The 12,574-nt window shown below is 42.8% G+C and overlaps 1 protein-coding gene across 1 annotated transcript in view; it reads right to left on the bottom strand.

The window, feature by feature from the left end:
• Nucleotides 1-12,196, bottom strand: part of EMP3 (epithelial membrane protein 3 (MAM blood group)) — a 46,781-nt gene extending 34,585 nt beyond the window's left edge. Inside the window, exon 1 of the mRNA XM_069946461.1 lies at nucleotides 12,057-12,196. The gene's annotated coding sequence lies outside the window, so the exon portion shown is untranslated. The remainder of the gene's footprint in view (nucleotides 1-12,056) is intronic.
• Between the last annotated feature and the right edge of the window lie 378 nt (nucleotides 12,197-12,574).

Here is a 12,574-nt window from a genome sequence, read left to right as displayed (position 1 = left end):
GGTTAACTAGGCCACCAGGGACATGCCTGATGGGGGTTAACTAGGCCACCAGGGACATGCCTGATGGGGGTTAACTAGGCCACCAGGGACATGCCTGATGGGGGTTAACTAGGCCACCAGGGACATGCCTGATGGGGGTTAACTAGGCAACCAGGGACATGCCTGATGGGGGTTAACTAGGCCACCAGGGACATGCCTGATGGGGGTTAACTAGGCCACCTGGGACATGACTGATGGGGGTTAACTAGGCCACCTGGGACATGACTGATGGGGGTTAACTAGGCTACCAGGGACATGCCTGATGGGGGTTAATTAGGCCACCTGGGACATGACTGATGGGGGTTAACTAGGCTACCAGGGACATGCCTGATGGGGGTTAATTAGGCCACCAGGGACATGCCTGATGGGGGTTAATTAGGCCACCAGGGACATGCCTGATGGGGGTTAACTAGGCCACCTGGGACATGACTGATGGGGGTTAACTAGGCTACCAGGGACATGACTTGGGGGTTAACTAGACTACAAGGGGCATCACTGGGGGGGGTTAACTACAATAGCAGGGGAACTAGGGGAACAATACTTTGCCTTGCCCTGGGTGCTGCAAACCCACGCTACTAACTGCCGCAGACGGTATGTGGCCCTCGAATGATTTTATTAATGCCCGACCGGCCCTCGACATGGAAAAGGTTCCCCACCCCTGAACTAGAATCACCCATGAAGTCTATGAAGTCTGACCGTGCACACGTTGTATAGAGACTGCTGTAGTTTATAACGGCTATAAAAATAACTTATTACTTAAGTTTGTTAGTTACAAAAAGCTGCTGTTTTTGTGATCTGTTTAGGCATAATTTTATTTTGTAAAATACCAAAATGTTAGCTGTATTTCAATTAAATCTATTAAAATAAGCAAAGACAATAGGCTAAGTGGCCATCTTAGCAGGATAAGGGTCAATTTAAATAACAGAGTAGTAAAAAGATGTATCACTGGATAAAAAGTGACAAATCCTGAAATACAGTCGCAAATTGTCTACGTAAAATCAGTCGCAGTTGTGATTTTTCCTCAATCTGTATGCCATTTTCAGCTGTTTTATACCTCCCTAACCTTTCCTATACTGAAATTTTCAGCTAAGACATTTGAAACCTAGTCGTTGAAACAATTCCTAAATAAAACTGATGGAGACAAATGGAAATAAACATTTTCTAGTAACACCATTCTACTTTTCAGGCTCCCCCTCCCCCAAACACATATGGGGCTATAAGTGTGCAGTTGTTGATGCTATATCCAGTGCCCCCCTCTCTCTTTATACTCACAGGAATGTGTACAAGGTCAACAGGGTATCCTAAGAGGCAGCCAAGAATTCTGCTCTATGGTCAAAGGCCACCCAGCAGCAAAAAGGCACCAGCAGAATTTTGGTAATTTGAAGGCTCAGATGAATGAAAGTACATGAACCTACACACGTGTCGAAAAAGAATTGGAAAACATTATTTTACCATCTAACTTCCTGTGACTTATAACAAAAATGTCCTTGTGTTCAGCTAAAATGAAAACCAGATGTGAGTCATCTGACCGCAGTGACGGACCCTTCCCATACCATGTGCTTCATGCACTGAAGATTCAATTTGTAGCCTGATTTTCCAGCCCATGCTACAATGTTATCTTTCTGCAATAAGTGCACACCCTGTTTAAGTTCTGTCTAGGGTTTTATTTTGCATTTTTATGTAAGTATAACCGTAAGACCATAGAAAATCTGAAGCACAGTGAGGCCCCATAGAAGTCCAAGTCCATGGGTGCTGTATTAGTTCAGACATCATTCAGAGCTATTATACATTTATCCAAGCTTAGGGATTGTTTCTTCAAACTCTGATTCCCAAATTGAAAAGGAAATCTGAGCCTTTGTATCATCATTTACTGCTCCATCCCTTATCCTTCTGAAACATTTAGTACAAACTATCGAGCCTGATCAGGTAAAACAATGACAAAATCCCCCTTTAGTTCCTATAAATGAAAACTATTGCTGTAAAGCCCAGATCCTGGTAAATACCTATGTTATGCCAGCTGGCACCAACAGTACAGCTCTCGCCTTTCTCAATAAATGAATGTGTGCCAGGTACCATTCATGGTATAAACAGCTAAATGTAAAGAGCATGTGGTACAATGCATAGCAGTAAGTGACACCATTCAGATATGTAGAGAAAGAAATGCGCACAGAGGAAGGGAATTCATTCCCAAAATGCTTCGTATATGCGCCACTTTAAAAAAAATTAATTTACTTTACTTTGAGATTGTATAGTCTCTATGGACAGCCTGATACTGTGGGACTCCCATACTTTTTCTACTTCATTTACACGATTTAGTAATAGCATGGATATATTACTGGTATGTGCAGTACCACTAGGTCACATTCTCCTTTTATAAGGATGACCTGTGGTTAAAATAAAAAAATATATATATATCACCTTTTACTGTCCAAGCCTTTATTTACCTTTTAGGTATTTTATTACTACAGTGGTGCCTTGGATTACGAGCATAATTCGTTCCAGGACCGTGTTTGCAATCCAAATCCACTCTTAAACCAAAGCATATTTTCCCATAAGAAATCATAGAAATACAGACAATTGGTTCCACACCCCATAAATAATGATTTATTATTCTGAATAACATGTAAAACAATTGAAACAAACATTCAGAAACAGCAGAATATGTGATATTATAAGTTACTGTACAGTAATGGAGAGGATGGGAAACACAAGGACTGACAGAGACTGCAGGGAGTATGAAGGAATGAGCAGGAGAGATGTGGGCACATACATGCAGCATTCTCTGTCCGGGGAGAGAGGGGTTACAGCTATGAGGAGATTACCTCCACAGTCCTGTCCCCTGATGTAAGCCCCAGCCTGAAGTGGATCTGCTATGATTTGGAAGGTGAGGGAAACTTCCTGGGTCAGAATACAGGGCTGTAGACCCCACTATGCAGACCATGACCCTCCTCCACTCCCGCTCCCACCCAGTACAGGGAGCTCTTAAACCAAAGCAATGCTCTTAAACCAAGCCACAATTTTGAAAAACTGTGAGCTCTTAAACCAAAACGCTCTTAAACCAAGTTACTCTTAAACCAAGGTACCAGTGTATTTGCTATTTTTCCCTGAATTGACAGATGGTGATTTCAAAGAGAGATGTGAATGCTATGCTAAGGATATGAATCTGAGGTTGTGGTGGTGGTGGGGCTTTTATTCTGTCTCAGGGGGTATGGATATAAGGCTTAAGGATCATAAATTAGGTTCACTGCACCACCAGCTGGAGGACTGTTAATAAAGTGCAGGTAGACAACCAAAGAGTAAAATCCCCTAATTTCGAGAATGGCACAGAGTAGAATAGCAATAAAAAGGCTACAAAATTATAGAAACACTAAGGGGGAGATTTATCAAAGGTTGTAAAAGTTAGACTGGTGCAAACTGCCCAGAGCAACCAATCACAGCTCCTCTTTTATTTTATCAGAGCTGAAAGCCGAGCTGTGATTGGTTGCTGTGGGCAGTTTGCACCAGTCTAACTTTTACACCCTTTGATAAATCTGGGCCTAATTTTTTTAAATACTTACCTATTAATACCAATAATAGCAACATGTAAATACTCCTTAATGACTAACCACTAGTAAGTACATGCCATTCATAGAAAGCAAATACACAGAATTGTTGATAAATACATTACAATTTGGCCCTCCTTTTTGGACACTGTGGTGATCTGTTTTATCATTTGCACCGACATATATAAGATTTGGTGCATTAAAGCGAATGTACCAGTACAATCGCTTTAAGTTTTACACATGGATAGAACGGCGCAGGGCCCGCCTCCCGCGTACGGCGCCGTTCTATTCCCGGGCACCATCACTGCACTGGAGGTGGGCCAGCCTGCCGCCAGTGGGAGGAAACCCCTGCTCCTCTGTCATGCGGTGCCAATGATTCTAATGGAGCCACATTCGCTTAAAGGATGTGATTTCATTACACTGAAAGTTCACATGAACACCAAATTTTACAATGCATTGCAAAAATTAGACTGTGGTTTTGCAATAGGATGCAGGGGTGGATATGTACAGCCAGGTTATTCTCTAGTGAAGACAAGCAGCCAGTAATGACATGTAAAAGCATTAAAAGGGATTTTCCAATAATTTAATTGATGGAAATTGGAGCCATTGCTGTGCAACAGAGTGAAAGGGCAACGGTTCTTACACCTTCATTGTTTATTCAGGTACAGTGACAGTAGTACAGGTGTGTCTGTGTCTCTATCATACCAGTGTCTCTATCATATCAGTTTATGCTTTTGCCATGTGTTTTTTTTTTTTTTTTTTTTTTTGCTATAGTGTGTATTGCATTGATCACAGATATTTAACCCCTTAAGGACAGAGCCAATTTCGATTTTTGCGTTTTCGTTTTTTCCTCCTTGTGCTTAAAAGGCCATAGCACTTAAATTTTTCCACCTAGAGACCCACATGAGCCCTTATTTTTTGTGCCACTAGTTGTACTTTGCAGTGACAGGCTGAATTTTTTCATAAAGTACACTAGAAAACCAGAAATAAAATAAATATGTGTTGAAATTGAAAAACGCATTTTGTTTATTTGGGGGGGGTATATGTTTTTCCATCATTTGCCCTGGGGTAAAACTGACTTGTTATATATGTTCCTCTAGTCGTTACGATTAAAACAATATATAACATGTATAACTTTTATTTTATCTGATTTATCTGAAAAATTTAAACCATTGTTAACAAAAATATATGTTCCTTAAAATCGCTCTATTCCCAGGCTTATAACGCTTTTATCCTTTGGTCTATGGGACTGTGTGGGGTGTCATTTTTTGCGCCATGATGTGTTCTTTCTATCGGTACCTTGATTGCGCATATGCGACTTTTTGATCGCTTTTTGTTACAATATTTCTGGATTTGATGCAACCAAAAATGCGCAATTTTGCACTTTGGGATTTTTTTGCGCTTACACCGTTTACCGTGCGAGTTCAGGAATGTGATTAATTAATAGTTCGGGCGGTTACGCACGCAGCGATACCAAACATGTTTATTTATTTATTTACTTTTATTTATAACCTGGGAAAAGGGGGGTGATTCAAACTTTTATTAGGGGAGGGTGCTTTTTATTGACAACAACACTTTATTTTATTTTTTTACACTTATACTAGAAGCCGCCCTGGGGGACTTCTAGTATAAGTACACTGATCTCTCATACAGATCTATGCTGCATAGATATGCAGCATAGATCAATGAGATCGGTACTCGTTTGCTTTCGGCTGCTGCAGTCGAAAGCATCCGAGTGCCGAGCCGGGATCAGAGCCATTTTGGCGGAGACCCTGGCCGGCATCAGTCACGGAGATCACTCCTCTGGGACAACGTCCCGGGGGGCGATCTCCGCCACTAGACACCAGGGAACGGCTGCATTCAGTAATCGGATGCAGCTGTCAGCTTTGACAGCTGCATCTGATTACCTTATTAGCAGGCACGGCAATCGGACCATGCCCGCTAATAGCCGCGGTCCCGGGCTACATGCGGCACCCGGGATCGCGGTGGTTCAGAGTGGGGTCGCCGCACGGCCCTGTTCTGAACCCCCTTACCGTCAATAGGGCGTAAATTTACGCCCTTTGTCGTTAAGGGGTTAAGGGGTTGTCCAAGCTTAGAAAAAAAATTAAAGCTTTCTTCCAGAAACAGCACCTCTCCTGTCCTCAGTTTGATAGTGAATTTTGAAGATCAGTTGCATTTAAGTGAATGGAGCTGAATTGTAAAATTGCACCCAAAAACTGCACCTTACAGTTTTATGCATACAGTTACTTCTAAGGTAGAGTTACAGTACTGTGCATAGTGTACATACTGTATGCTGGCTCAGCAAAGTCAAGTCTCCATAACAATATGGCTTCTTACAAATGGGGCGAAAGACAGATATGTATTATAGTCCCCATCATACAAGACTGTCCTTGTAAAGCTCCAATCCTAATAATGCATAGGGGATCTACCTCCTATTACATCCAGGTACTTAGAACTGATAGGCCATATGTTAATGTGGCAGGTACAGGAGGGGGTAATTGATATCCTATATTTATCACATGTAAATTAGTCTTTAGGTATTAGCCTAGAAGTACATTTTCATCGAATACAGTTAAGCAAAAGTAGCCACATCAGAAGTACAGAGGCAACACCCAGCTAGAAATAGAGGCTACAAAAAGGAAACCATGGCAGAAGGCTGTAGTTCCTAGCTTGCCCTTGTCCCGGAGTGCTCTCTATCAACCTATGAAAATGTCTGCATCTCACTACATTAGACCCTATTACCTAATAACCACATGTATACATTGGAACCTGGATGAATTCTTGCAAATGAAAGTTCAAAGAAAAGAGAAAGAAACTTTCATCTGCTTCTATCAACCTCCAGTCATTCTGGACGTAGGAAGAAAAAATACTTTCATCATTGTAAAAGGGATTTCCACAGTATGAGTAATCCGCTCCACTTACTTACACATGACACACGTTTTACCATAAGGCAGCTTCTTATCACACAGACGTCCTCCTGTGGTTTACAGCAACTTCAGACCGTGTTGTATTTGTTTGTTGCCTATGGAGACAGCACAAGCTATAAAAAACCTGATAAAGTGTGACTGTCTCCATAGGCAAACTAAGTAAACGGGACTGAAAAACACAAAAATAACTATGGAAAATAGAAGCAAGCTAAACAGATCAATACGTCTCTGTAAATGGAAAGCAATGTATTTCTGTAAAGCCAACAACAGGTTAATAAGTTATTCTTGTCCATAGTTATAGCTGCGAGTGAGAAAGAGAGAGCATCAGCAGCCAGTCAGTTCATCCACAATGAAGCACGACATATGTCAGGGTATATTCACACTTGGCAGATTTTCTGTAAATAAAAATTAATTCCGATTGTCTAAATCGAATTGATTCGGCAGCAAGTACCTAGATGACTGGGAGGGTCGCAGAAATGTCTGTAACAAATCTGCCTTATGTTGCCCCTTCAGCTGATGTACTCCCTTGCATGCCATAGATTTTATAGGCATTTTCAAATACTGGAAATTCCAAGTTAATAAAGGGAAAAAGACTCCTATTCAGGATCTTACTATAAGCCAAAGCAGTGAGTAGCTACTAAGAGAGTCTTTCACTCTGGAGGACATATATACAACCGTTATATGTTGGTTAGAGGTTGTGCACTGCTTTATTTCCCCTGTGGTGGTTCTGAACACTTATTACAATTACTGTACAGATTACAGTTGTGTACTGGGTATTCCCATAGTAGGACATCATGTGATCAGCATATTGTTGGGGAAACAATTCTAATGGCTGTATTACATGGCCCGATGAGAGGGCTAAGCAAGCGCTGATTTGCTAGATGGGGCTCGCTTAGAGAGCCTATTAGATGTCTTGATGATCATGCGGCCAGGGCAGCAATGTCCATGTAGCCCATGCTTTAAAAGGGGTACTCAGTGTCAGTATAAAAAAAATAAAGAAGCTATACTTACCTCTCCACACTCCCCCAGTGTAATCCTGTCACGTCTCTGGGATTCTCAGCTGATCGCAGCTGCCGACAACACTTCCAAATCTGTCTCTGCCGTGACAGCACCAATCACTGTCTTGGTTAGTGATTGGCTGAGTGGGCTGTCACTGCAGAGACAGACGGGTTCGGAAGTGATGGCAGTGACTGCGGTCAGCAGGGGACACAGAGACATGGCAGGAGGACCTCTGGGTAGCCTGGAGAGGTAAGTATAGCTTCTTTATTCTTTTCCATATACTGATGCCTGTGATCCCTTTAATCAGCCGTGCATTACCTATTACATTTTAAAACTTGTTAAAAGACAACAACAAGCCCATATGGGTATGATAGCTTGCTCCTCGGCTGATCGTTGTCTTTATTACATGGAACGATATCTTCCCGATTTGGCAGATAATCCCTGAGGAAGTTACCCAGCATTTCCAAAACACGTTGGAAGTGTAGTGACATCTGACCTTCCTGCAGTGAAGTCGCTTGGACACTAGAGGACTAGCGGAAGCAAATGAATCAATGCTGCTGGCCAAAGCGTTCTCACATGCAAATCTTTTTGCCAATACTGACTCAATTACCTATAGATTTTTGTCCTCAACCTAATTAGTAACAGGATCAGTATGTACAATCATACTCCAATCACTGGAAGGACTGAGCAGGAAATATCAAATCCTACACAGATTGTCTGGAGATCATTAGACTCAGAGGAAGGCCTTGCCCTGCCTTGCATTACTAAGTTTCTGCAAGATATTTACCTCTCTAGGTTCCCCAACCGAGCCTATAACTTGTCCATCTAGACGACCATACAGTATTTATCCCTATCAGGCCAATTGACAATGGACAGCACGTTGCATCTTTAAATTTACATCCATCTTGCCAATGATATTTGATTATTTCTTGGTTCTTGACTTACTGTATTTTTCTGCTTTTCACATACTACAGGTTTCCTTATTAATCTGTTCTCTTAAAGTACACAGAGCTAAAAAAAATTCACAAAAAGAATTTCACAAAAAGTTGAAAGTTACTTACACCATTCTACCATGCACTGGAAAAAGACAGCTGTAACCACAATATGGCCAGTTTGCACTCTGTGTGTTCTTAATGTGTTTGTACAGGTTTCCTTCAGATTCTCTGGTTTACTCCCACACTCTAAAATATACTGATAGGTTAGCTGGCTGCCTATGTGTATGCGATAAGAAAATTAGGAACCAATGTAATTGTTATAACCTTTGTATAGTACCACTAAATATGTTGGTGCTGTCTAAGCAACAAGAAAAACAGTGGAGCTAACACTGTGAGAGGTGGGGCGAAAGAAAGGGAGGTTCTCCTACTGGAAGCCCTGCACATGAGCATGTAACAGAGGCTCAGGGACTGCTGCAAGAAGGTCAGCGGCTGTGCATATTGACTGTGTATAAGCCCACAAATCACATCACAACTGCCCTATGGCCTGGAACCAGCCATGAAATAAGACTGAGAAACGTTGCTACAGGTCACCTCTAGTAGACAGAGGTGTAAATAAAAATGAGTGCTGCTACACCAAACTAAGCAGAGTAGTACTCTTAAAGTGGTGGTCACTTTGTTTATTGACTCCGAAATTAAATTTTGTTATCATTGGCTGCTTTTGAGCCTCGGGATTTAATTATTAAAAAAAATGTGTGCTATTGGGGTAATTCCAAAAATGGGTAGTTGCAGAGACTCCTGGAGACACTAGAGAATTTGCCATCTGCTGACATGGGTGTGTGAATTGTGATGCTCCAGCAGAATGCTAATAGGAGGGGCAGAGAAGAGTGATTTGGCACCAAAAGGCATGGGTTTGTCCATCAGTGGTTTATCAGAGAGCTGGATATCAGAGTGGTCTGTACACTGGGAGGAGTCTGTGCAGTGTCAGACTGGGCCAGCGGAGTACTGGAGGATCTTCCGGTAGGCCCCAGTCCCCACGCTAATGCCGCACACTGACTGTCGGGCGGCTGGGCCCCCCGAAAGTTATACAGTGCTGCTGTGGGCCCCCCCTTGCAGCACAGTGTCTTGCTTGCGGTCACAAGGCAATCTGGTCCCCAGCTGATACTGCGCTCCCTGGGGGGTTGTCCTGCATCCAGCCTGCGCACACATCAAGAAGCTCCGTATGCGCCAGGGGCCAAAACTTCCGGTGCAGGAAGCGTGTGTTAGAGACGCTCCCTGTACCAGAAGTACTGGCCTTGGTGCACACTGAGCTACCTGATGCCTGCACCGGCTGGCAATCCCCGGGACCCTCCCCCCCCCCTCCCAGGGAGCAGAGCATCAGCACAGAAAGAGGAAGAAAAGACAGACAACGGGGGAGAGAGTTGTTAGGTGAGTTTTGTTTTTTTTCTTAATCTGTACAAGGGGCATCGATAAAGGGGATTACTTGGGGGGGGGGGGGCAGAGATGCTGTGGACTTGTAAAAGACCTCAGCCTACAGGGGGCCTAAAAAGCATAGGCTGAGGAAGGCCTTAATCCTGGAGTTAGGACTGAGAGGGGCTGTGTTAGATATCATAGATATCAGTCTGAGAAGCTATTTGGGTCCTGCGTATAGTGGGAGATTTGCTGCCCTGAGACCTGAAGTGTGACCTGGATAGTCTGAACAAATGAAAGCTATTGGAGGGGTAAGTTAAATAAAGGCTTTCAGGAATTTGGCCAGGTACAACAGAAATCCTCTACCCTGGTTAAGAGCCAGAAAAATTTGATTAGCAGGGGCTGCTGAAGTTGGATAAAGCCCTAAGGCTATGTGGAAAACATGGATATAGTCTTTGGCTGTATCCATGTTTTCCAGACAACCTTAGAGCTTTATCCAACTTCAGCAGCCACCGCTAATAAAAATGTCGAACGATCGGTTTCGGATGGACTCGAGCATGCTCAAGGTCCGCTCATCTCTATTAGCTGGGTAACATTCTTGAGGGAAGTGTGGAAGCAACACTACCCTGAGGTCTGTGTGAAGCCAACACAAAACCGTTCTAGTTCAATTCTGGAAAAATATTTTATGCCACTGATTGTGTTTGGCAGCCAACAAGCTTCTGTGTCCACAAGTGCAAATGTAAAGTCCTTTTGTCAGGACAAACGCAACCCAATACAGAATGGTCAAAGGTCCAAGTCAGCAACAAGAGGGCAATGCAGTACAAAACGTAATCCAGAGAAATAGTCAAAGTCCAAAAGCCAGAAGGCAGACTACCAGGTACACAAATGCGGGAAGGAATGCTAGGTCAAGACACGATAGTAAATTAGGCTCTATCGCAGGCAAGGCATGGTGGACAGGGAAGGATACTTATGGGGCCTTGAGTCCCAACCTCCAGCCCCAGTACACACCTAACAGCTAACTGGCGGTGCCGGCCGCCTGTTAATGTTTGAACACTAGAACACCTGATGCCGTTCGGCCTTAGTTGGTGAAGCCCAGGCCACGGCTACTCAATAAGAAGCTGCGCAGCGCCCCTAGCAACCGGCCAGGTCGGTTGCCAGGGACGTCGTTGTCAGGGGGCCGGCCGCATGCTCAGGAGGTGCGGGGAACCGGCTGGCTCCTGACACCTTTGCCCAAGAGTTTGGGCAAATGTCTTAAAGGGTAGCTAACGTCTCCTCCATGAATGTCAATAGAAATTAATGCAACTGATCTGCCCAACCAGTAATCCAGGCCTATCCGAATGCCCCAAATCATAAATTCCATGGAAGCCAATAATAAAATAATTAATATCATTCAACATTAGTATGTCTACAGTTAAAGGTTAAAGTTATGGTTTTGCAACTATAAAAATTAACAGCATAACACTGGAAAATGCCATTACTGTCTGATTGTTAGAGGTCTGTTATAGGAAACCCCAGTGATCCTCTGAACGAAGGGTTATATTTGTCCACTGTACTGTGGTTTTTACATTCACCCACTCTGCATGAAGCATAGGCCACTAATAATGAAGCTGTGCTATGCCCTAGTGATATTGTGATGACTTTCTAAGATTGTGATATCCCTTTAAGAAATCAGCATTGAACATAACCATATGTGGATATGTGCAGCAAATTCTACATAATTATCCTTTTATCTAACAGACGGAAAATATTTCTTCATTCTGTAAAGCAGATCCAACTTTTTGCAGTTCCGTGTGCTCAGAAATAGTTCTGGCACTGGAAATAGTATCCAAATGGACTGCGATGGTCAACAGACAAAATGAATGAGTGCATTTTACTTCTGTAAAAGATTTAAACCACATGTTCCTCCTATTACAAGCCTGGAGTTCTGTTCTCTTCTCCCTCTACATCTCGGGGGCCCCACAAGCAAACTACCTCGAACATCTTGTGTCTTTTCTGTTTCTAGAGCAGGAAAACGGAGCTACATCTACAGCGGCAGAAGGAAAAGTGTCGAGGAATGTTTTTGTCTTTTAGAATATTCTTTTCATTATAAGGAGCTGTAGTTTTATGTATTGTATTTGGTCAGAATAAAACGAGAGTTAACAAAAGTAAACTAATAGTATAAAGCATGACACTAAGCTCTTTGTAGTAAGTATGAAAAAATATCTTACCAAGATGTGAAGTCTCAAGAAGTGGCTTCTATTAAAGAGATGGTCTTCTCTTGCCTTTTTCTCTCGACACTGTAGTCCTCTGTTCACATAGAAGTGATGCCTTAAGTGGGAGTTTACATGAACTGTTTGCATTACAGCACTCCTCCCTTCTGCTAAAAGTTGATGGAGACCTATACCCTCCCACCCCACACCCATCCAAACCACACGTCAAAGAGAACTTTGCTAGGCATATTAATCACAGCCCCCACCACCACCCTTCCCTTTTCTAAACTGGGCAGCTCTCCAGCACTCACATTCTGCAACTGTCTCTACAGACAGATGTTTTAGCTTAAGTTGGGATCCTAAGCAGTTAAGTTGGTAGAAAGAGATGAGCATCAGATGTTGAGGGTTTGCAATAAAGATTGTTCAAAGTTTGGAACAAGCATGCATCGGAAGTTTGACGAAACTTTGTTAACTCACTGATACATAAAGACGTTAACAATATTTTGGAGGAGAAAAGAGAGACGTATGAAAAGTTT

This window comes from Dendropsophus ebraccatus, chromosome 12 (genome assembly GCF_027789765.1).
Source record: "Dendropsophus ebraccatus isolate aDenEbr1 chromosome 12, aDenEbr1.pat, whole genome shotgun sequence".
Classification (NCBI taxonomy): Eukaryota; Metazoa; Chordata; class Amphibia; order Anura; family Hylidae; genus Dendropsophus; species Dendropsophus ebraccatus.
Note: the sequence above shows the minus strand (reverse complement) of the source record. Positions and strands in the feature narration are given on the sequence as shown.